This window comes from Budorcas taxicolor, chromosome 5, assembly GCF_023091745.1.
Source record: "Budorcas taxicolor isolate Tak-1 chromosome 5, Takin1.1, whole genome shotgun sequence".
Lineage (NCBI taxonomy): Eukaryota > Metazoa > Chordata > Mammalia > Artiodactyla > Bovidae > Budorcas > Budorcas taxicolor.
In genome coordinates this window covers 59,260,503-59,287,330 of record NC_068914.1, presented here as the reverse complement: position 1 = coordinate 59,287,330, position 26,828 = coordinate 59,260,503, and positions in this window count along the sequence as shown.

The following is a 26,828-nucleotide window of genomic DNA, read 5'->3' as shown; positions in this document are numbered from 1 at the left end:
TAAATTTCCATGTTTGTTGACATGCCTCGTGCCTTTAAAGGTTCATAAAATCAAATTATTCTACAGGAATAAAAGGATAATTATTCCCTAAAAGCAACATGAACTCCTCTCAGTGATGGCCGTAAACATCTACAACAAAATGGAAGTCATTTGGTGTGGTGTGTAGGACCAATTCAGCAGTCACAGGTTAATTATGTATTAGATTTTTTACATCTTCATTCTGTCAACCCAAGCTCTGTTGTCTCTGAGTCCATATCTCTTATATTTTATTATGTAAATGAATTTATGGGATCTTTTTTCACAGTGATTTTTGAGAAAAATGTGAATAAAAATATTTGGCCCTGATGGGAGAAGTAGGAAGGAAACACATAGGACTGAGGTGTGGACAGAAATGGAGAACACACAGAGAGGAGGCTGGAAATCAAAATCCAGTATGTTCATAATTTTTCATGGAGATTCCAAAGGAAACATTCAAAAAATGAAGATCATGGCATCCAGCTGCATCAGTTCATGGCAAATAGATGGGGAAAAAATGGAAACAATGACAGACTTTAGTTTCTTGGGCTCCAAAATAACTGTGGATGGTGACGGCAGCCATGAAATCAAAAGACACTTTTGCTCCTTGGAAGAAAAGCTATGACAAACCTAGAAGTGTATTAAAAAGCAGAGACATCACTTTGCTGATAAGGTCCATCCAGTCAAAGCTATGGTTTTTCCAGTAGTCAGGTATAGATGTGAGAGTAGAACCATACAGAAGGCTGAGTGACAAAAAAGATTCGTGCTTTTGAGCTGTGGTTTTGGAGAAGACTCTTGAGAGTGCCTTGGACTGCAAGGAGATCAAGCCAGTCAATCCTAAAGGAAATCAGTCCTGAATATTCATTGGAAGGACTGATGTTGAAGCTGAAACTCCAATATTTTGGCCACCTGATGAGAAGAGCTGACTCACTGAAAAAGACCCTGATGTTGGGAAAGATTGAGGGCAGGAGGAGAATGGGATGACAGAGGATGAGTTGATTGGATGGCATCATTGACTCAATGGGGATGAGTTTGTGCAAACTCCAGGAGATGGTGAAGGACAGGGAAGCCTGGCGTGCTGCAGTCCGTGGGATCACAAAGAGACGTACCTGGCTGAACACTGAACAACAGCAACCAAAGGAAAATAATGAGTACAAGGAAAAGAAAAAAAAATCAATACAGACTGAGACAGTTTTCCATATTAAACCTAGAGTAAATTATCAAATTGCCTAGGAAATGGATGAAAAGTTGTATATTACTCGTGGACGATATGGTATTGGACCACATATTTCTGCCAGGGGATTCCAGAAGCAGAGTTTGACTTTGAGAAGTACTGATATGAAAGATGTGAGATCAGAACCCTCAGCTGACCATGACTTAATCTAAAGTTGAGTGAAATCCTAGCATGGAATTGGAGAGGGCCTGGGTGTGCTCTGTATCCAACTCTTTGTGACACCATGGACTGCAGCCAGAGTTTCCTCTGTCCCTGGAATATTCCAGGCATGAAAATGAAGTGGGTTGCCATTTTCTACTCCAGAGTATCTTCCAGACCCAGGGATAGAACTCCTATCTCTTGTGTCTCCTGCATTGGTAGGTGGATTCTTTGCCATTGAGACACTGGCGAGAGGAACTATATGCCAGTGATTTAGTCAACAGTTTGGCTGAACCAAGAGTTAGATGGGAAAGCTACAACCCAGTGTTCCTAGGAGCTGAGAAAACTAAAGGTACTCATTGAATCCCACCAGACACCCTGAAATGGAACAAGAAGTGTAGTTCAAATCTCATCATACATAAATTAGAAGGTAACTCTTAAAGTAACTTTAGGCAGTGTTTGTTGTTTCTGACACTGACAATGTGTGCTAAGGTCAGTTGTGGAAGCTTTTATTTGCTCATGGCTGGCAGGTAAATAAAAGGCAAAGACTGAGAAAATATCTGAATCCTAGTAGTATCTATCCTTTGTTTCTGTGAAATTACTAATCCTTCAGAGTTTGCAGAACCCTCCGTACAGTATGTAGGATGTAGAGAAATGGGCAATTGCACTAGTTCAGGGAACATCTGAAAAGAAATGGCTTAAATTTAAGTGGAAAATAATCTAAGGATGGTTATCAGAAAACCAACTAATAAAAGCATGATTACAGCTATAGAAAATAGGTTGAATACAAGTTTTTGAGAATATTATACAGGGAAAACCATTTCATTTACAGAGGTTTTTTAAAACAAATATATAAAAAATAGCAGACTTTGTTCATTTTTCCAAGTACTCACAAAAAATATTTTTTTCCATTTAAGGGATAAGTGAAGAGAGAAGAGAAGTGGAGATTAAGAAGTATAAATCTCCAGTTGCAAAATAAATGAGTCGGGTACTAAATTTACAGTGTAGGGAATGTAGTCAATAATTATGTAATCCTCATACAGTGACAAATGGTAATGAGACATCATGGTGATCACTTTATTTTAAATGTGTAAAAATATCAGCAAAACCAATACAATATTGTAATTAGCCTCCAATTAAAATAAATAAATTTATTAAAAAATCACTATGTTGTATAACAGGAACTAATGTAGTGCTGTAGATTAATTATACTTAGAAAAGAAACAAACAAACTCATAGAAAAAGAGATCAGATTTGTTATTAAAAAAGTTGGGAGTGGGATGGGGGAAAGGAAATTGGATGAAGGCAGCCAAAAGATACAAAATTCCCAGTTATAAGTACTAAGGATGTAATGTACAACACAATAAATATAATTTACACTGCTGAATGTTACATATGAAAGTTGCTAATAGAGTAAATTCTGACTTCTCATCACAAGGAAAAATAATTTTTCTATTTCTTAATTTTGTATCTATATGAGATGATTGATGTTCACTAAACTTATTACTGTAAACACTTCATGATGTATATAAGTCAAATCATTATGCTGCACACCTTAAACTTGTATAGTGCTGTATACCCATTATATCTCAATAAAACTTGAAGAAATAAATATGAGAAAATATGTTTCTTCTACTCAGGCTGTCGACATATGTTAAATATTTTTTAGCAAAATTAAAAATTATATACATTTTGGAAAATTCACACATCTTGAAGATAAAGTTATTCCAGTAACAAATTTTAAATTAGAGAAAAATGAAGAATTTTAATTAAAAATATAAAAATCATAAAACTAAATTACAGAGTTCATGCATTAAGATGAAAAAGCGGATTGGGAATTTGTTGACTCTTAAGAATAATTTCTGAATGTTCTGAAATAAAACCAAAATACTCAGAATTTTACTCAGAGTAAAACCAAAAATACTCAGAATTTGGAATTGGGCATCAATATGACTTTTGCTAAATTGCTTATTATTTGATCACTCACTATTTTCTTCAGTGTAAATCAGGAAAATATCTAAGTATTTGAATATAAAAGAGATAATAAATAGAATGCATACTAGGAGCCACACCTTGAGCTACATTCATGAGTATAACCAGGCTGCTTTTTCTACAGCAATTGGATAGGCCTTCTCCCTTCACTATAAGTGTAATTGCATAAGGACCTTCCTAGGGTAGATACCATCCTGTAGGAAAAGAAGATGCAGATTTTGGTCTACTTATAACGCTTGACTGGTTGAGGAACAACAAAAATGAAGACTACACTGGAAGTTAGCTGTGTGTGCATGTTAAGTCACTTCAGTCATGTCCAGCTTTTTGAGACACTGTGGACCATAGTCCTCCAGGTCCTTTGCCCATGGGATTCTACAGGCAAGAATACTGGAGTGGGCTACCATGCCTCTTCCAGGGGAGCTTCCTGATGCAGGAATTGAACCCACATCTCTTATGTCTCCTGCATTGGCAGGCTGGTTCTTTACCACAAGCACCACCTGTATCTCTTCCTAAACCATAACATGAGTTGTTTCCTGCATGCTCTACAGCATCCCAGAGAAGACAACCAGCTTAGATTTATCTGTTGAAAAGAAATTCCCCTAAAAGATTTTCTAGAATGATGTCATGACTTAAGCAAAGAGGTGATGCAGAAGAAGCCAGAGAGAGCAATAAAGGGGACACTAGAATTACTGGGAGAAAGAGGTAGAACCCAGAGTCTGTGTTAATCAAACTGTGGTCGAAGATGCCAAGAAATGAAGCTTTGAGGACTCTGCAATAGACCTTGTAGTGGAGATTGTGCATCAGTATATCTTGTACTGTATGCCTCTTTGCAATGTAGAGACGGTAAAGCCCCAAATTGCATTTTCTAGTTGTTGTTCAGGCATTAAGTCACATCCAGCTCTTTGTGACCCAATGGACTGCAGCATGCCAGGCTTCCCTGTCCTTCACCATCTCCCGGAGTTTTGCTCAAACTCATGTCCGTTGAGTCTGTGATGCCATCCAACCATCTCATTTGCTGTTGTCCCCTTTCCTCCTGCCTTCAATCTTTCCCAGCATCAGGGTCCTTTCCAATCAGTGGGCTCTTCGCATCAGTGACCAAAGTACTGGAGCTTCAGCTTCAGCATCAGTCTTTCCAATGAATACTCAGGGTTGATTTCCTTTAGTATTAACTGATTTGATCTCCTTGCAGTCCAAGAGACTCTCAAGAATCTTCTCCAGGACCACAGTTTGAAAGCATCAATTCTTCATCATTCAGCCTTCGTTATGGTCCAACTCTCACATCCATACACGATAATAGAACAACCATAGTTTTGACTCTATGGGCCTCTGTCAGCGAAGATAGGTCTCTGTGTTTTAATAGGCTGTCTAGATTTGTCATAGCTTTTCTTCCAATGTTATAGCCTTTTCTAGACTCCCTTGCAATTTGCTTGTAGGTAAAAATTTGATTTGGCAAGCCAGATGTATATGTGTGGGATAGCAAAGGTGGGCACAAGGTGGAGTTCAAACTTCTCTTGGTTCTGCAGTTCCTATTGACAGGCTGGGTCACATAAGCCATTGCTTTTATTTGTTAATATTAGCAAAGTATTAGTCACTAAACTATGAAGTCAAGAAGGAAGACATGAAGCATCCATTTCATTAATGTCACACATTGTTTAGAGGATATACAGTTTCCTAAGTATGATAGGCTTTTGATATTATGATTCCTGATTCAAGTCACAGCAATACCACCTTCCTCAAAACTACAGATAAGGCAGTGACAATTTGATGTCCTACTTTTGTGAAGTACAACTTTGTGAGACATTCCTAAGAAGTAATTTAAGAGTTAGGGAGTCTGGTATGGACATGTACACATTGCTATATTTAAGATGGATAACCAACAAGGACCTACTGTATAGCACAGGGAACTCTGCTCAATGTTACGTGGAAGCATGGATAGGAGGGGAGTTTAAGGGGAGAACAGATACATGGATATGTATGGCTGCGTCCCTTCACTGTTCACATCACCTGAAACTATCACAACATCTTTAACCAGCTATACCTCAATACAAAATAAAAAATTCTTCTTTTTTTTTTTTTTCAAGAGCTTATGTCTTCTGCTCCCCTAGCCCTCCTAAAACATTTAATACCAGAATTTGTCACAGGCAGCAAGCACTGAGAGACAGGGCGGTCTGAGTTTGGTCATCCTCCTGACAGTTTGAAGACACTGATACCCTCATGACCATTAGAAAATGGACACTGGCAATCATGGCAAAAAGATATTCTAAGTAGCCCTTGTTCTTATTAATAAAATACCTGCTGAAGATCTGTTTTTGACAGACTAACAGTCTGCTACAATAGACGATCATGGTAAAGAAGTATAAAAGTATAATAATCATGCGACTTCTAACTGTGCTGGAGAACTTAAAAAGACCAGGTTCAGGGCATAGTCAAAAAGCTGAGGTTTCTGAGACTGTCTTTATTCTTATCTATGATCATGTGAGTCACTGGATTAATTCAGATGTGCCTTATCTTTATTGTGAGAAACAGTCCTTTATTTGGGAAAGAGAGGGGCACAGTATCATTCATGTGATATGCCTCAACATAGTGAAATATCAAACAAATCCAAAGTGAGGAACACTCTACAAAATAACTAGCCTTCACTCCTCTAAAATATCAACTTACTGAAAGACAATGACTGACAAACTGCTTTTAGTTAAAGGGGGCCATTGAGATATGAAAACTAAACGTAATGTGTTATCCTGAGTAGACCATGGATCAAGATAGATAATAATGCTATACATAAAGGGCATTATTGGGCATTATTGGGAAAACTGGTGTTAGGGTCTGTGAACCAAATAATGGTATTAGATTACATTTTATAAACTTGTAAATATTTTTACATTTATTAGTTATAATTAGATTAAATTAGGTTAAGAAATCTCATTTTGATAATTGTACTAGAGTCATGTATGACACTGTTCTTATTGTTAGACAACATATACTGAGTACTTAGGAATAATGTGGCATGCATATCTTCAGTTTATTCTAAATTTGCTCAGAAATTATATATATATATATGTACATATATGGAGAAAGCAATGGCACCCCACTCCAGTACTCTTGCCTGGAAAATCCCATGGACTGAGGAGCTTGGTAGGCTGCAGTCCATGGAGTCACTGAGAGTTGGACACGATTGAGTGACTTCACTTTCACTTTTCACTTTCATGCATTGGAGAAGGCAATGGCAACCCACTCCAGTGTTCTTGCCTGGAGAATCCCAGGGACGAGGGAGCCTGGTGGGCTGCCGTCTATGGGGTCACACAGAGTCAGACACGACTGGAGCGACTCAGCAGCAGCAGCAGCATGTACAAATATATGTGTATGCTCAGTTTTGAATGGCAATTAATATAAAAAAGATAAACCTAGAAATGATTGGCTTTTGATTCATAGAACTTATTTTTATTATACCTTTATGCTATATTAAATAAATAGTTATGTGATGCTTTTGTCTATTTAGGTATTCAAAAGCCCATAATTCATCATCCAGTAGCAATAAAATTGACTGTTATGATGTTCAATGATAAATTAATACACAATATTTAAAATTAACCAATATAAGAAGGTATACTTTGGACTGAGTAATTTTATTAATATTCCTAAGCAGTACACTAAGAATATACAAATGTCTAAAATATTAAATAATCATGCCACAAATTAGTAAAAGAAAACAGGGAATAAAAATTTTAAAAATTTCTCAGTATTCCACTAGAAAAACATATTTATTAAACTTATTTTTCAGTTCAATTCATTTCAGTTCAGTTGCTCAGTCGTGTTGGACTCCGCAATGCCATGAATTGCAGCACGCCAGGCCTCCCTGTCCATCACCAACTCCGGGAGTTCACTCAAACTCACATCATTGAGTCGGTGATGCCATCCAGCCATCTCATCCTCTGTCGTCCCCTTCTCCTCCTGCCCCTAATCCCTCCCAGCATCAGAGTCTTTTCCAATGAGTCAACTCTTCACATGAGGTGGCCAAAGTACTGGAGTTTCAGCTTTAGCATCATTCCTTCCAAAGAACACCCAGGGCTGATCTCTAGAATGGACTGGTTGGATCTCCTTGCAGTCCATGGGACTCTCAGGAGTCTTCTCCAACACCACAGTTCAAAAGCATCAGTTCTTCGGTGCTAAGCTTTCTTCACAGTCAACTCCTATATCCATACATGACCACTGGAAAAACCATAGCCTTGACTAGATGGACCTTTGTTGGCAAAGTAATGTCTCTGCTTTTCAATATGCTATCTAGATTGGTCATAACTTCCCTTCCAAGGAGTAAGCATCTTTTAATTTCATGGCTGCAGTCACCATCTGCAGTGATTTTGGAGCCCAGAAAAATAAAGTCTGCCACTGTTTCCACTGTTTCCCCATCTATTTCCCGTGAAGTGAGGGGACCAGATGCCAGTATTTGACAAACTATACTGGGACATTGAAACTTTTATAAATCCACAGTTTTATAAGTTTACTTCACATGTGATAAAATATCTTACATCATATTATTTCATTAAAAATGTTTGTAAAAAACATTTGTAATTATACTACCATGGTTAGAGTATATCATTAGTAAACATTTTCAGTACATAGTTGTGAAATAGTGAATATATAGTATATAAATATGCTTGCCATATTTTAGAAATATGGAAAGTTTTATTCTACTAGCTTAAAGTATTTTGAGTAAAAGAATAAACTCTGCAAAATGCTGAGGATGGTTATTGCCATAGGACCAAAGATAATGCTTTATGTAAAATCATTGTGTCTTAGAATAATTCTTTTTTATTAATTTTTTAATGAACAATCATACCAACTTAGAAATATGGGAAAGAAACAAGTATGAAGAAATCAAAATGGAAATCATTTTATGCATTGGACTTCTAAACATTATCAAACAATTTTCCACATTTTTAATGTGATTATAGTTTTATTTTTCTATGCCATATGCTTCAGTGTCTCTTTGAAAAAACAATGTACTCAAGCAAAAATATTACCCCAAATCTCTAAAAATTAACTGGTTAGAAATTAGATTTTCATGCTTTTTGATAGTCAAATAAAATAACCTAAAAAGAAAAGAAACTTTAGCCTTCCTCATTATTTAAAAAATAATATGTAGTTATGCACATTATGAATAAAGTTTGTATGTTGGTATTTTTAAGGCAAAACAATTCAGTGAGTATAATTTTTCCAATGTATTAAGTCTATTAAAATTATTATTTTTGATATAAATTTATTTATTTTAATTGGAGGTTAATTACTTCACAATATTGTATTGGTTTTGCCATACATCAACGTGAATCCACCACGGGTATACACGTGTTCCCCATCCTGAACCCCCCTCCCTCCTCCCTCCCCGTACCATCCCTTCTATTAAAAATTATTATAGATAATAAAGATGGTTGTCTGTAGAATGTAATGGGTTAGAGAAACATAAAGTCATGTAATAATGAATTTGTAGTCCTTCATTCCAGTGAGTCAGGTCTTAAAGTTCTAACAAGAAATGTCAAAGTTTAAGAAAACAGACACACACTGTTTGTTTTATTTTCCAATACTGAGGATATCTGAACCAGATCCCTTTCTTCTTACTCACTCTCCTTCTAAATGTCATTTTAAATAAAGTAGCACACCCATTTACTCGCCTTGTCCCACCTCCCGTTTTGAATTTCAGCTATAAAATATGTCATTTTCTGAAAAACATTTTCCCCATAGATAAAGCTTCTTGAATGGAAATGTTCCTGTACCTCAGATTCAAAAAGACTTTTAGAATTAAAAATGCTATATAGTTTTGTATAATTAAAAGAAGGTCACTTCATTGTTGATTTTCCATAGCTGTTAAGGTTTTATGCATATATGTATAGATATGAGTACCTAAGTGACTGCCTACACACATATATGTAAATGTACAAGTGTATGCATATACGTATGTATCTGTGTTTGTGTGTGTCCGTGTCTATCCAACAAAAGAAATTTGCTTTTTTCTGAAGACAGAATAGGTACTTCATCCTTTAGAAAGTTCACTCCCTTTTCTTGGAAGGCCCTTCTCTATCATTCTCCATCCAAGGAAACACAGTATAGCTGTGCTCCTAACCTAATAATACCATGCAGTAGAGCTGTTTTTTTTTTTTTTTTTTTTTTTTGGCGGGGGGAGGAGGGAGGTGGTGAGATGGGGAGGGGAGAACATGGCAACCCATTCCAGTATTCTTGCCTGGAGAATCCCCTTGGACGGGGGAAGCCTGATGGGCTGCAGTCCATGGGGTTGCAGAGAGTCGGACACGACTGACTGACTAAGCACAGCACAACACAGAGCTGTTTTTACCTGTCTTATCTTAATGCCTTATGTTGGTTCCTAGAAGATACGAGCTTGATTTTTTCCATCTTATTTACTTCAGTGTCTCATAATTGGTAGCTGCTGAAAAACTATTTACAATATGGTTGAGCAATATGGTTGATGCTCATATCATCCAAAGTACCTTAATTGTTTATCATCTCGACTTGATAACAGGTTTGTAGCTTGTTTGATAAAATGTTCTCACAGATGTTGGGAGGCATGTGCTCTATAAACCCCCATGTAAGGGAAATCTATAAATAATTTTTATTTATTCCACTGATTTTGTAGCTTAATTAAGGAAGGATATAATATAGCTTCAAGCAATGTGATACACTGGAGCATCATAAGAAGAGTTTGAGCTTCATCTCAGTTTTTTCATGAGCACAATAAAATAATAATGTCTACCTCACAAGTTTTGCAAAAGAGAAATGAAGTGATGCATGTAAAATACTTGGCAAAAAAGAAGTGCGTAATAAGGCCATAATAATAATAATAATAAAAGGAACTTATATTTTAATAAATAAAGAAACTCTGCTCTATGCAAAAGAACCTGAAAATTGTTTCTGCAACACCCCTTATAGGCAGAGTGACTTTAGGTCTCCTTTTTTTTTCCTGGACTGAAGAATTTATATATTTCATAATTTGTATTTTGCTAATACAGAAATTTGGGTTCCATAGCTTAAAATATCTTGAGTATAAGAACAGATTGCAAATGTGGAGAATGATGTTATTGATATAGGGCTGAAGAATATATCTCACATAAAATCATTGTGCCTTAGAATAATTCCTTCCTATTAATTTTCTAAATTAACCACTCTACCAAGGTAGAAACAAGGGGGAAAAAAAGAGTATGAAGAAATCAAGATGCTTATCATTTTATGCATTTGACTTCCAAGTATTGTAAAAGCATTTGTCACTGTCATATAATTATTGATTTATTAATATTGCTCATTTTTACTCGAGAAATTTTCTAGTTTGAAAAATGAATTATATTAAGACCCTACTCAAGGGGTGGTCCTAAGATGGTGGAGGAATAGGATGGGGAGACCACTTTCTCCCCCACAAATTCATCAAAAGATCATTTGAATGCTGAACAACTTCCACATAACAACTTCTGAACACTGGCAGAGGACACCAGGCACCCAGAAAAGCATTCTATTCTCTTTGAAAGTAGGTCATCTCTATCTCTTTCCTCCCTTCTCTTCTCTACTTAACTCTGTGAATCTCTTTGGGTGTTCCTGGCTGAGGAGAACACTTAAGGAACTGATTACTGGCTAGACTGGTCTCTCTCCTTCTGACTCCCCCTCTTCTCCTCCTGGTCACCTCTATCTCCATCCTCCTCTTCTCTTCTCCATGTAACTCTGTGAACCTCTCTGGGTGTCCCTCACTGTGGAGAATCTTTTCACTATTAACCTAGATGTTTTATCATCAGGGCTGTATGGATGGAGAAGTCTTGAGGCTCCTGTAAGAATAAGACTGAAAGTCAGAGGTAGGAGGCTTAAATCCAAAACTTGAAAACATCAGAAAACTCCTGACTCAAGGGAACATTGATTGAGAAGAGCTCATCCAAAAGCCTCCATAGCTACACTGAAACCAAGTTTCATCCAAGAGCCAACACATTTCAGAGCAAGACATACCACACTAATCCTCCAGCAACACAGGAACATAACCCTGAGCATTAAAATACAGGTGGCCAAAAGTCACACCAAACCCACAGACACCTTAAAGCTCACTATGTGACACTTTATTGCACTCCAGAGAGAAGAGATCCAGCTCCACCCACCAGAACACAGACACAGGCTCCCCTAACCAGGAAACCTTGACAAGCCACTTGTCTAACCCCACTCACAGGGAGCAACCCCCATGATAAAAAGGAACCACACACTTTCAGCATACAGAAAGGCCACCCAAACAGAGCAATCTAAACAAAATGAAAATGCAGAGAAATATTCAGCAGGTAAAAGAACATGATAAATGCCCACCAAACCAAACAAAAGAGGAGGAGATAGGGAGTCTACCTGAAAAACAATTCAGAATAATGATAGCAAAGATGATCCAAAATCTTGAAAACAAAATGGAGTTTCAGATAAATAGACTGGAGACAAGGATTCAGAAGATGCAAGAAATGTTTAACAGGACCTAAAGAAATAAAAAAGAGTCAATTGATAATGAATAATGAAATAACTGAGATCAAAAGCACTCTGGAGGGTTCCAACAGTAGAATAACTGAGGCAGAAGATAAGTGAGGTGGAAGATAGAATGGTGGAAATAAATGAAGCAGAGAGGAAAAAAGAAAAAAGAATTACAAGAAATGAGGACAACCTCAGAGACCTCTGGGACAATGTTAAATGCCCCAACATTAGAATCATAGGAGTCCCAGAAGAATAAGACAAAAACAAGGCCTTGAGAAAATACTTGAGGAGATAATAGTTGAAAATGTCCCTAAAATGGGGACGGAAACAGCCACCCAAGTCCAAGAAACCCAGAGATTCCCAAACAGGATAAACCCAAGGCAAAACACCCCAAGACACATATTAATCAAATTAATAAAGATCAAACACAAACAGCAAATATTAAAGGCAGCAAGGGAAAAGCAACAAATAACACACAAGGGGATTCCCATAAGGATAACAGCTGATCTTTCAGCAGAAACTCTTCAGGCCAGAAGGAAATGGCAAGACATACTTAAAGTGATGAAAAAGAAAAACCTACAACCCATTACTATACCCAGCAGGTATCTCATTAAAATATGAAGGAGCAATCAAAAAGCTTTACAGATAAGCAAAAGCTGAGAGAATTCAGCACCACCAAACTAGCTCTTCAACAAATTATAAATGATCTTCTCTACACATGAAACACAGAAAAGGCTTGGAAACTCAAACCCAAAATAATAAAGTAAATGGCATCAGGATCATACTTATCAATAATTACATTAAATGTAAATGGGTTGAATGCCCCAACCAAAAGACAAACACTGGATGAAAAGAAAGAAAAACAAGACCCTGTATATGTTGTCTACAAGAGACCTACCTCAAACCAAGGGACACATGCAGACTGAAAGTGAAGGGCTAGAAAAAGATATTTCATGCAAATGGAGACCAAGAGAAAGCAGGAGGAGCAATACTCATATCAGATAAAATAGACTTTGAAGTAAAGGCTGTGAAAAAAGACAAAGAAGGGCACTACATAATGATCAAATGATCAATCAAGAAGAAGATACAACAATTATAAATATATATGCACCCAACATAGGAGCACCACAATATGTAAGGCAAATGCTACCAAGTATGAAAGGGGAAATTAACAATAACACAATAATAGTGGGAGACTTTAATACCTCACTAGCACCTATGGATAGATCAACTAAACAGAAAATTAGTAAGGAAACACAAACTTTAAATGATACAATGGGCCAGTTAGACTTAATTGATATCTATAGGACATTTCACCTAAAACAATGAATTTCACCTTTTCCTCAAGTGCACATGAACCTTCTCCAGGATAGATCATATTCTGGGCCATAAATCTAGCCTTGGTAAATTCAAAATAATTGAAATTATTTTAAGTATCATTTCTGATCACAATGCAGTAAGATTAGATGTCAACTACAGGAAAAAAAACAGAACTATTAAAAATACAAACATAAGGAGGCTAAACAACACACTTCTGAATAACCAACAAATCACAGAAGAAATAAAAAAAGAAACCAACATATGCATAGAAATGAATGAAAATGAAAATACAACAACCCAAAACCTATGGGATTCAGTAAAAGCAATGCTAAGGGGAAGGTTCATAGCAATACAAGCTAACCTTAAGAAACAAAAGAAAAATCAAATAAATACCTTAACTTTACACCTAACGCAACTAGGAAAAAAAAGAAATGGAGAACCCCACGATTCCTACAAGGAAAGAAAGACACCATAAAAATTAGGGCAGAAATAAATGAAAAAGAAACAAAGGAGATCATAGCAAAAATCAGCAAAGCTAAAAGCTGGTTCTTTGAGGAGATAAATTAAATAGACAAACTATTAGCCAGACCCATCAAGAAACAAAGGGAGAAGAATCAAATCAACAAAATTAGAAATAAAAATGGAGAAATCACAACAGGCAACACAGAAATACAAAGAATCATAAGAGACTACTATCAGCAACTATATGCCAATAAAATGGACAACATGGAAGAAATGAACAAATTCTTAGAAATGTATAACCTTCCAAAGCTGAACCAGGAAGAAATAGAAAATCTGAGCAGACCCATCACAAGCCTGGAAATCGAAACTTTTCATGGTAATAAAAAAAAAATCTTCCAACAAACAAAAGCGCAGGTCCACATGGCTTCACAGGTGAATTCTGCCAAAAATTTAGAGAAGAGCTCACTTACTCAAACTCTTCCAGAAAACTGAAGAGGAAGGTAAACTACCAAAACCATTCTTTGAGGTCACCATCACCCTAATACCAAAACCAGACAAAGATGCCAGAAAAAAGAAAACCACAGGCCAATAACACTGATTAACTCTGATGCAAAAATCCTCAACAAAATTCTAGCAAACAGAATCCAACAACATGTTAAAAAGATCATACATCATGACCAAGTGGGCTTTATCCCAGGAATGCAAGGATTCTTCAATATTTGCAAATCAATCAATGTGATACACCACATTAACAAATTGAAAGATTAAAAACCATATGATTATCTCAATAGAAACAGAGAAAGCCTTTGACAAAATTCACCATCCATTTATGATAAAAACCCTCCAGAAAGTAGGCTATAAGGAACATACCTCAACATAATAAAAGCTATATATGACAAACCCACAAAAATATTATCCTCAATGATGAAAAATTAAAAGCATTTCCCCTAGTCAGGAATAAGACAGGGTGCCCACTCTCACCACTAGTATTCAACATAGTTTTGGAAGTTTTAGCTACAGCAATCAAAGAAGAAAAAGGAATAAAAGGAATACAGATTGGGAAGGTAGAAGTAAAACTCTCATTGTTTGCAGATGACATGATCCTCTACATAGAAACCCTAAAGACACCACCAGAAAGATACTAGAGCTAATTGCTGAATATATTAAAGTTACAGGATATAAAATCAACACACAGAAATCCCTTGTATTCCTATACACTAATAATGCAAAGAGTTGACTCATTGGAAAAGACTATGATGCTGGGAGGGGTTGGGGTCAGGAAGAGAAGGGGATGATAGAGGATGAGATGGCTGGATGGCATCACCGACTCGATGGACATGAGTTTGGGTAAACTCCAGGAGTTGATGATGGACAAGGAGGCTTGGCATGCTGAAGTTCATGGGGTCGTAAAGAGTCGGACACGACTGAGTGACTGAATTGAACTGAACTGAACAATGTGAAAACAGAAAGAGAAATTAAGGAAACAATTCTATTCACCATTGCAACAAAAAGAATAAAATACTTAGGAATAAATCTACCTAAAGAAATAAAAGACCTAAATATAAAAACTATAAAACACTGATGAAAGAAACCAAAGAGGACACAAATAGATGGAGAAATATACCATATTCATGGCTCAGAAGAATCAATATAGAAAAAATGAGTATATTACCCAAAGCAATCTATAGATTCAATGCAATCCCTATCAAGCTACCAATGGTATTTTTTCAGAGGTCTAGAACAAATAATTTCATAATTTATATGGGAATACAAAAAAAACCTTGAATAGCCAAAGCAGTCTTGAGAAAGAATGGAACTGGATGAATCAACCTGCCTGACTTCAAAGTATACTTACAAAGCTACAGTCATCAAGACTGTATTGTACCAGCACAAAGACAGAAATACAGATAAACGGAACAAAACAGAAAGCCCAGAGATAAATTGATGCACCTATGGACACCTTATCTTTGACAAAGGAGGCAAGAGTATACAAAGGAGAAAAGACAATCTCTTTAACAAGTGGTGCTGGGAAAACTGGTCAACCACTTGGAAAAGAATGAATCTAGAACATTTTATAACACCATACACAAAAATAAACCCAAAATGGACTAAAGATCTAAATGTAAGACCAGAAACTGTAAAACTCCTAGAGGAAAAACACTCTCTCACATAAATGATAGCAGGATCCTCTATGACACACCTCCCAGAGTAATGGAAATAAAAGCAAAAATAAACAAATGGGACCTAATTCAACTTAAATGCTTTCACACAATGAAGGAATGTATAAGCAAGGTGAAAAGACATCCTTCAGAATGGGAGAAAATAATAGCAAATGAAGCAACTGACAAAGAATTAATCTCAAAAATAAACAAGCAGCTCATGCAGCTCAATTCCAGAAAAATAAATGACCCAATCAAAACTTGAGCAAAGAGCTAAACCAATATTTCTCCAAAGAAGACATACAGATGGCTAACAAACACATGAAAAGATGCTCAACATCACTCATTATCAGAGAAATGCAAATCAAACCACGATGAGGTACCCTCTCATGCCAGTTACAATGGCTATAATCAAAAAGTCTAGAAGCAATAAATGCTGGAGAGGGTGTGGAGAAAAGGGAACCCTCTTACACTGTTAGTGGGAATACAAACTAGTACAGCAACTATGGAGAACAGTATGGAGATTCCTTAAAAAACTTGAAATAGAACTGCCATACGACCCAGCCATCCCACTACTGGGCATATACACTGAGGAAAGCAAAATTGAAAGAGACACGTGTACCCCAATGTTCACTGCAACACTGTTTATAATAGCCAGGACATGGAAGCAACCTAGATGTCCATCAGCAGACAAATGGATAAGAACGCTGTGGTACAGATACACAATGGAATATTACTCAGCCATTAAAAAGAATGACTTTGAATCAGTTCTAATGAGGTGAATGAAACTGGAGCCTATTACACAGAGTCAAGTAATTCAGAAAGAAGAACACCAACACAGTATATTAACGCATATATATGTAATATAAAAAGAAGGTAACAATGACGCTATATGTGAGACACCCAAAGAGACACAGATGTAAAGAACAGACTTTTGGACTCTGTGGGAGAAGGTGAGGGTGGGATGATTTGAGAGAGTAGCATTTAAAAATGTATATTCAGTTCAGTCACTAAGTCGTGTCTGACTCTTTGCGACCCCATGATTCACAACATGCCAGGCCAACCTGTCCATCACTAACTCCCAGAGTTCACTCAGACTCACGTCCATTGAGTCTGTGATGTCATCCAGCCATCTCATCCTCTGTCGTCCCCTTCTCCTTCTGCCCCCAATCCCTCCCAGCATGAGAGTCTTTTCCAATGAGTCAACTCTTCACATGAGGTGGCCAAAGTACTGCAGTTTCAGCTTCAGCATCATTCCCTTCAAAGAAATCCCAGGGCTGATCTCCTTCAGAATGGACTGGTTGGATCTCCTTGCAGTCCAAGAGACTCTCAAGAGTCTTCTCCAACACCAAAATTCAAAAGCATCCATTTTTTTGCGCTCAGCCTTTTTCACAGTCCAGCTCTAACATCCATACATGAGTACTGGAAAAACCATAGCCTTGACTAGATGGACCTTTGTTGGCAAAGTAATGTCTCTGCTTTTCAATATGCTCTCTAGGTTGGTCATAACTTTCCTTCCAAGGAGTAAGCGTCTTTTAATTTCATGGCAGCAATCACCAGTGATTTTGGAGACCCCAAAATAAAGTCTGACAGTGTTTCCACTGTTTCCCCATCTATTTCCCATGAAGTGATGGGACCAGATGCCATGGTCTTCGTTTTCTGAATGTTGAGCTTTAAGCCAACTTTTTCACTCTCCTCTTTCACTTTCATCAAGAGGCTTTTTAGTTTCTCTTCACTTTCTGCCATAAGGGTGGTGTCATCTCCATATCTGAGGTTATTGATATTTCTCCCAGCAATCTTGATTCCAGCTTGTGCTTCTTCCAGCTCAGCGTTTCTCATGGGCTTGATAAAGGACAGAAATGGTATGGACCAAACAGAAGCAGAAGATATTAAGAAGAGGTGGCAAGAATACACAGAAAAACTATACAAAAAAAGATTTTCACAACCAAGATAATCACAATGGTGTGATCACTCACCTAGAGCCAGACATCCTGGAATCTGAAGTCAAGTGGGCCTTAGAAAGCATCACTATGAACAAAGTTAGTGGAAGTGATGGAATTCCACTTGAGCTATTTCAAATCCTGGAAGATGATACTGTGAAAGTGCTGCACTCAATATGCCAGCAAATTTGGAAAACTCAGCAGTGGCCACGGGACTGGAAAACGTCAGTTTTCCATTCCAATTCCAAAGAAAGGCAATGCCAAAGAATGCTCAAACTACCACACAATTGCACTCATCTCACATGCTAGTAAAGTAATGCTCAAAATTCTCCAAGCCAGGCATCAGCAATACATGAACGATGAAATCCCAGATGTTCAAGCTGGTTTTGGAAAAGGCAGAGGAACCAGAGATCAAATTGCCAACATCCACTGGATCATCGAAAAAGCAAGATAGTTCCAGAAAAACATCTATTTCTGCTTTATTGACTATGCCAAAGCCGTTGACTGTGTGGGTCACAATAAACTGTGGAACATTCTGAAAGAGATGGGCATTCCAGACCACCTGACCTGCCTCTTGAGAACCCTATATGCAGGTCAGGAAGCAACAGTTAGAACTGGACATGGAACAACAGACTGGTTCCAAATAGGAAAACGAGTATTTCAAGGCTGTATATTGTCACCCTGCTTATTTAACTTATATGCAGAGTACATCATGAGAAACATGCATATTGCCATATGTGAAATAGATCACCAGTCCAGGTTCGATTCATGAGACAGGGTTCTCAAGGATGGTGCACTGGGATGACCCTGAGGGATGGAATGAAGAGGGAGGTGGGAGGGGGGTTCAGGATTGGGGAACAAATGTACACCCATGGCTGATTCATGTCAATGCATGGCAAAAGCCACTACAATATTTAAAGTAATTAGCCTCCAATTAAAATAAATGAATTAATTTAAAAAAAAAAGACCCTACTCCTAGTCTTTCTTCATGTCTCCTTTATATTTAAAGGTGTTTTTAAGCCATCCAAAAATTATAAAACCGGCAAATTTTCCAATAAGCCAAGTGGTCAAGTATTACTGCTTACTTTTTTCTTCTCCTTAGGAAAAAATGAACAAAGTTTTAGGTTGTGTCACAGGAAAATATCTTACTGTATTTTAGATATAACTATATTCTTCCTTTTTTTCTTTAAAGGTAATCTTTAAAAAATATACATGCCTCTATATTTTAATGTTTATTTCACATAATTTCACAACATAGGTTGAGGTGAGGTGAAGTCGCTCAGTAGTGTCTGACTCTTTGCAACCCCGTGGACTGTAACCTACTAGGCTTCTCTGTCCATGGGATTCTCCAGGCAAGAATACTGGAATGGATTGCCATTTCCTTCTCCAGGGGATCTTCCCGATTCAGGGATCGAACCCGGGTCTCGTGCATTGGAGGCAGACACTTTAACCTCTGAGTGCTTACTACAAAACTGAAACTAAAGGTCTTTGTACTTAAAGTTTTCAGGCTAGATTTTTCAGGAAAACTACAAACTGAATTAACAAACTAAAAAAAAAAAAAAAAGCATAAGTAAACAAACAAGAATATAACTAAATAAGAAATGTCTAAAAAAGAAAACCTACCTAAAAAAATGTCTCTAAAATGGTACCTAAGATGAATAGGAATAGAACATGAATATTAATTAATTTCAATATGAAGTTTGAATGTTTACCAGCTCAGTTCAGTTCAGTCACCCAGTCATGTCTGACTAAGACCCCATGGACTGCAGCATGTCAGACTTCTCTGTCCACCACCAACTCCTGGAGTTTAGTCTCATGCCCATCAAGTAGGTGATGCCATACCACCATCTCATCCCCTGTCTTCCACTTCTCCTCCAGCATTCAATATTTCCCAGCATCAGGGTCTTTTCCAATGAGTCAGTTCTTTGCAACAGGTGGCCAAACTATTGGAGTTTCAGCTTCGGCATCAGTCCTTCCAATGACTATTCAGGACTGATTTCCTTTAGGATTGACTTGTTGGATTTCCTTGCAGTCCAAGAGACTCTCAAGAGCCTTCTCCAACATCACAACTCAAAAGCATCAGTTCTTCAGTGCTCAGCTTTCCTTAGGTCCAACTCTCACATCCATACATGACTACTGGAAAAAACAAAGTTTTGACTAGATGGACATTTGTTAGCAAAGTAATGTTTCTGCTTCTTAATATGCTATCTAGGTTGGTTATAGCTTTTCTTCCAAGGTGCAAGCATCTTTTAATTTCATGGCTGCAGGCACAATCTGCAGTGATTTTGGAGCCCCAGAAAATAAAATCTCTGTTTTCATTGTTTCCCCATCTATTTGCCACGAAGTGATGGGACAGGATGCCATGATCTTTGTTTTTTGAATGTTGAGTCTTAAGCCAGCTTTTTCACCCTCCTGTTTCACTTTCATCAAGAGGCTTATTAGTTCTTAGTTTTCTGCCATAAAGGTGGTGACATCTGCATATCTGAGGTTATTGATATTTTTTCCTGGCAGTCTTGATTCCAGCTTGGGCTTCATTCAGCCCAGCATTTTGTATTATGTACTCTGCATAGCAGTTAGATACAGCCTTGTTGTACTCCCTTCTCAATTTGAAACCAGTCCATTGTTCCATGTCATGTTCAAATTGTTGCTTCTTGACCTGCATACAGATTTCTCGTGAGGCAGGTCAGGTGGTCTGATATTCCCAGCTCTTTCAGAATTTTCCTCAGTTTGTTGTCACCCACACAGTCAAAGGCTTTGATGTAGTCAATAAAGCAGAAGTAAATATTTTCTGGAACTCTCTAGCTTTATTGATGATCCAACGGTTGTTGACAATTTGATCTCTGTTCCTCTACCTTTCCTAAATCCAGCTTGAACATCTGGAAGTTCATTGTTCATGTACTTTTGAAGCCTGGCTTGGAGAATTTTGAGCATTACTTTGCTAGCGTGTGAGATGAGTGCAATTGTGCAGTAGTTTGAACAGCCTTTGGCATTGCCTTTCTTTGGGATTGGAATGAATACTCACCTTTTCCAGTGCTGGCCACTGCTGAGTTTTCCAAATTTGCTAGCATATTGAGTACAAAACTTTCACAGCATCATCTTTTAGGATTTGAGATAGCTCAACTGAAATTCAATCACCTCCACTAGCTTTGTTCTTATTGATGCTTCCTATGGCCCACTTGACTTCACATTCTAGGATGTCTGGCTCTAGGTGAGTGATTGTACCATCATGGTTATCTGGGTCATGAAGATCTTCTTTGTATAGTTCTTCTGTGTATTGTTGCTACCTCTTCTTAATATCTTCTGCTTCTGTTAGGTCCCTACCATTTCTGTCCTTTATTGAGCCCATCTTTTTATAAAATGTTCCCTTGATATCTCTAATTTTCCTGAAGAGATCTCTAGTCTTTTCCATTCTATTGTTTTCCTCTATTTCTTTGCAGTAATCACTGAGGAAGGCTTTCTTATCTCTCCTTGTATTCTTTGGAACTCTGCATTCAAATGGGTATATCTTCCCTTTTCTCCTTTGCCTTTAGCTTCTCTTCTTTTCTCAGCTATTTTTAAGGCCTCCTCAAACAATCATTTTGCCATTCTTTTTCTCTGGGGATGGTCTTGATCACCGCCTCCTGTACAATGTCATGATCCTCTGTCCATAGTTCTTCAGGCACTCTGTATATCAAATCTAATCCCTTGAAACTATTTATCACTTCCACTGTATAATTTTGAGGGATTTGATTTAGGTCATACCTGAATGGTGTAGTGGTTTTCCCTAGTTTCTTCAATTTAAGTCTGATTTTTGCAGTAAGAAGTTCATGATCTGATCCATAGTCAGCTCCTGGTCTTGTTATATCTGACTTTATAGAGCTTCTCCTTCTTCTGCTGCAATGATTATAATCAATCTGATTTCAGTATTGACCATCTGGTGATGTCCATGTGTAGAGTCATCTCTTGTGTTGTTGGAAGAGTGTGTTTGCTATAACCAGTGATTTCTCTTGGCAAAACTCTGTTAGTCTTTGCCCTGTTTCATTTTGTACTCCAACACTAAACTTGCCTGTTACTCCAGGTGTCTCTTGAATTCCTATTTTTGCATTCCAGTCCCTTATGATGAAAAGAACATCTTTTTTTTTTTTTTTTTTTTTGTGCTATTCTAGAAGGTCTTGTGTGTCATCATAGAACTGTTTGGCTTCTTTGGCATTAGTGGTTGGGACATAGATTTGGATCAGTGTGATATTGAACGGTTTGCCTTGGAAACAGAGATCTTTCTGTAATTTTTGAGATTGCACACAAGTACTGACTTGCACACAAGTATTTCAGACTCTTTTGTTGACTATGAAGGCTATTCCATTTTTTCTAAGGGATTCTTGCCCACAGTAGTAGATACAACAGTCATGAATTAAATTCACCCGTTCCTTTCCGTTTTATTTCCCTGATTCCTAAAATGTCCATGCTCACTCTTGCCATCTCCTGTTTGACCACTTCCAATTTACCTTGATTCATGGACCTAACATTCCAGGTTCCTATGCAATATTGTTTTTACAGCATCAGACTGTACATCCATCACCTTTCACATCAGAACTGGGTGTTGTTTTTGGTTTGGTTCCATCTCTTCATTCTTTCTGGAGTTATTTCTCTACTCTTCTCTAGTAGCATATTGGGCACCTTCTGACCTGGGGATTTCATCTTTCTTGTGTCATGTGTTATGGGGAGTGTCATATCTTTTTATCTTTTCCTGTTTATGGGGTTCTCAAGGAAAGAATACTGAAGTGGTTTGCCATTCCCTTCTCCAATGGACCACGTTTTGTCAGAACTCTCCACCATGACCTGTCAGTCTTGGGTAGCCCTACATGATATGGCTCATAGTTTCATTGAGTTAGACAAGGCTGTGGTCCATGTGATCAGTTTTGTTAGTTTTCTGTGATTGTGTTTTTTATTTCGTCTGCCCTCTGATGTATAACAGGCTTGTGGAAGCTTCCTAATGGGAGAGACTGACTGAGGGCGAATCTGGATATTGTTTTGATGGGCGGGGCTATGCTCAATAAAACTTTAATCCAATTTTCTCTTGATGAGTGGGGGGTTGTATTCCCTCTCTATTTTTTTGGCCTGAGGACTAACTATGGTAGGGTAATGAGGGTAATTACCTGTCATTAAAGGGTAAGCCTGCCTTCCAGCATTTGGGGCTTCTTGCCACTTCCACTGTGCTGAGTTTTCATTGCACTGTGTTGTCACAGTGTGAACTTTTGCTTCTGGGCTTCTGATGAGCTTTGTCTCCACCACATGGATGCAGAGCCAAGGTTGCTTCAGTCAGGTTACATCCCGATCATAGCACCAGACATGTCAGGAGAGTGTGAAATTTCCTCAGTTCTGTCTCACCACAACAAAACTTTAAATGGTGGACCACAGTTATAGCTCTGTTACAGCTCAGAGTTTTATTCAACAAACAAAGGATAATATGCCTTCGAGGCATGAGGGAGAGCATACCCCAAAGGAGAAGGTATATGTACATTTACTCATGCCTCCTCTTAAACATCTTCAGTTCAGTTCAAATCAGTTGCTAAGTTGTGTCCGACTCTTTGCAACCCTGTGAATCATAGCACGCCAGGCCTCCCTGTCCATCACCAACTCCGGAGTCTACTCAAACTCATGTCCATTGAGTCGGTGATGCCATCCAGCCATCTCATTCTCTGTCATCTCCTTCTTCTCCTGCCACCAATCCCTCCCAGCATCAGAGCCTTTTCCAATGAGTCAACTCTTCACATGAGGTGGCCAGAGTACTGGAGTTTCAGCTTCAACATCAGTCTTTCCAATGAACACTCAAGACTGATCTCCTTTAGGCTGGACTGGTTGGATCTCCTTGCAGTCCATGGGACTCTTCTCCAACACCACAGTTCAAAAGCATCAATTCTTCAGCGCTCAGCATTCTTCATAGTCCAGCCCTCACATCCATAAATGACCACCAGAAAAAACATAGCCTTAACTAGATGGACCTTGTTGGCAAAAAATATCTCTGCTTTTCAATATGCTATCTAGGTTGGTCATAACTTTCCTTCCAAGGAGTAAGCATGTCTTAATTTCATGGCTGCAATCACCATCTGCAGTGACTTTGGAGCCCCTCGAAATAAAGTCTGACACTGTTTCCACTATTTCTCCATCTATTTCCTATGAAGTGATGGGACCAGATGTCATGATCTTCGTTTTCTGAATGTTGAGCTTTAAGCCAACTTTTTCAGTCTCCTCTTTCACTTTCATCAAGAGGCTTTTTAGTTCCTCTCCACTTTCTGCCATAAGGGTGGTGTCATCTGTATATCTAAGGTTATTGATATTTCTCCTGGCAATCTTGGTTCCAGCTTGTGCTTCTTCCAGCCCAGCGTTTCTCATGATGTACTCTGCATAGAAGTGGAATAAGCAGGGTGACAATATACAGCCTTGATGTACTCCTTTTCCTATTTGGAAACAGTCTGTTGTTCTAGGTTCAGTTCTACCTGTTGCTTCCTGACCTGCATATAGGTTTCTCAAGAGGCAGGTCAGGTGGTCTGGTATTCCCATCTCTTTCTGAATTTTCCACAGTTTATTGTGATCCTCACAGTCAAAGGTTTGGCATAGTCAATAAAGCAGAAATAGGTGTTTTTTCTGGAACTCTCTTGCTTTTTCCATGATCCAGTGGATGTTGACAATTTGATCTCTGGTTCCTCTACCTTTTCCAAAACCACTCTGAACATCTGGGAGTTCACAGTTCACATATTGCTGAAGCCTGACTTGGAGAATTTTGAACATTACTTTACTAGCATGTGAGATGAGTGCAATTGTGCGGTAGTTGAGCATTCTTTGGCATTGCCTTTCTTTGGGATTGGAATGAAAACTGACCTTTTCCAGTCCCGTGGCCACTGCTGAGTTTTCCAAATTTGCTGGCATATTGAGTGCAGCATTTTCACAGCGTCATCTTCCAAGATTTGAAATAGCTCAAGTGGAATTCCATCACTTCCACTAACTTTGTTCATAGTGATGCTTTCTAAGGCCCACTTGACTTCAGATTCCAGGATGTCTGGCTCTAGGTGAGTGATCACACCATCCTGATTATCTGGGTTTTGAAGTCCTTTTTTGTACAGTTCTTCTGTGTATTCTTGCCACCTCTTCTTAATATCTTCTGCTTCTGTTAGGTCCATACCATTTCTGTCCTTTATTGAGCCCATCTTTTCATGCAATGTTCCCTTGGTATATCTAATTTTCCTGAAGAGATCTCTAGACTTTCCCACTCTGTTGTTTTACTCTGTTTCTTTGCATTGATCTCTGAGGAAGGCTTTCTTATCTCTCCTTGCTATTCTTTGGAACTCTGCATTCAGATGCTTATATCTTTCCTTTCTCCTTTGCTTTTCGCTTCTCTTCTTTTCACAGTTATTTGTAAGGCCTCCTCAGACAGCCATTTTTATTTCCTTTTCTTGGGGATGGTCTTGATCCCTGTCTCCTGTACAATGTCATGAACCTCTGTCCATAGTTCATCATGCACTCTATCTTATCAGATCTAAACCCTTAAATCTATTTCTCACTTCCACTGTATAATCATAAGGGATTTGATTTAGGTCATACCTGAATGGTCTAGTGATTTCCCCACTTTCTTCAATTTCAATCTGAATTTGGCAATAAGGAGTTCATGATCTGAGCCACAGTCAGCTCCTGGTCTTGTTTTTGTTGACTGTATAGAGCTTCTCCATCTTTGGCTGCAAAGAATATAATCAATCCGATTTTGGTGTTGACCATCTGGTGATGTCCATGTGTAGAGCCTTCTCTTGTGTTGTTGGAAGAGGGTGTTTGCTATGACTAGTGCACTCTCTTGGCAAAACTCTATTAGCCTTTGCCCTGCTTCATTCTGTACTCCAATGCCAAATTTGCCTGTTACTCCAGGTGTTTCTCAACTTACTACTTTTGCATTCCAGTCCCCTATAATGAAACCTCTTACAAAGATATAAAGGCATATATTCATACATTTAGCTGATAATTTTTTTTTAAAAATATCATGTTTACATGAAAACAGGTATTTATATAATTTAGGTGTTTATATAAAATAGCTCTGAAAATATAGAATTCAGTGACTGTACAATTAGTAAGACCCTCTTTGAGAAGTAAATCTGTGTTAATTTAGGAAACAGACTAGGCTTTATATCTTATTTTGCTTATTTGCTGCTCCTGTAACTCCCAATCAGGGATAACAATATTTGCTCATCTTGACCCGAAAAATCTAGCATCAAGATAAGATAAATGGAAGTGGCTAGTTTCTGCAGGGTATTCCTTTGATCTTGATGGTAAAATGTTAATGCCTTATCCCTGGCTATCTATAATACTTGACCTTTATAAAGCCATATTGCTTTAATGAAGTTAACAAGAAGGTCAAAGTAATTATTTTCCCTTCTATTTTTCTGTATTCCACACATTTGGAGTAAAACACCTCTAGTGTGTCCAGAGAAGAAATAATAATATCTGTGAAAATCGAGAAATAGCTCACTTGCTTAATGGTAGACACTTCCACAACTAAGCACTTTCTTTACACTGCTTGGTGTTTGTTTTTGCTCTAATTGGTTCCATCACTTGATCCCAAATGGATATTTGCTTGGCTAGAAATCATCTTATGTTTAAAATGATAATCCTTCACATATTCCCTAGATTAATTAAAAAAAATTACTTGGTTACTTATACAGAGCTAATGCACGTGTTTTCTTCTTCTGTCAAGGATGGAGAATGTTGGTAATTTCAGAGGATTTTTGAACTTCACAGTAGAGCAAAATCTAAATGGCATTCCTATTGGGAATATGATTGATCATAGGATGGAAGCAGGTAGTAGGAGAGAATTACCAAATGGAGAGCAGAGAGAAGCCAGAGACAACCCACTTTATCTTATTTAGACTTTGTGTGTGCTAAGCTGCTTCAGTTGTGTCCGACTCTTTGCAGCCCTGGACCGTAGGCCAACAGGCTCTTCTGTCCAAGGGATACTCCAGGCAAGAGTACTGGAATGGGTTATCATTCCCTTCTCCAGGGGATCTTCCCAACCCAGGGATTGACCCTGCACCCCCAGTGTCTCCTGCATTTCAAGCAGATTCTTTA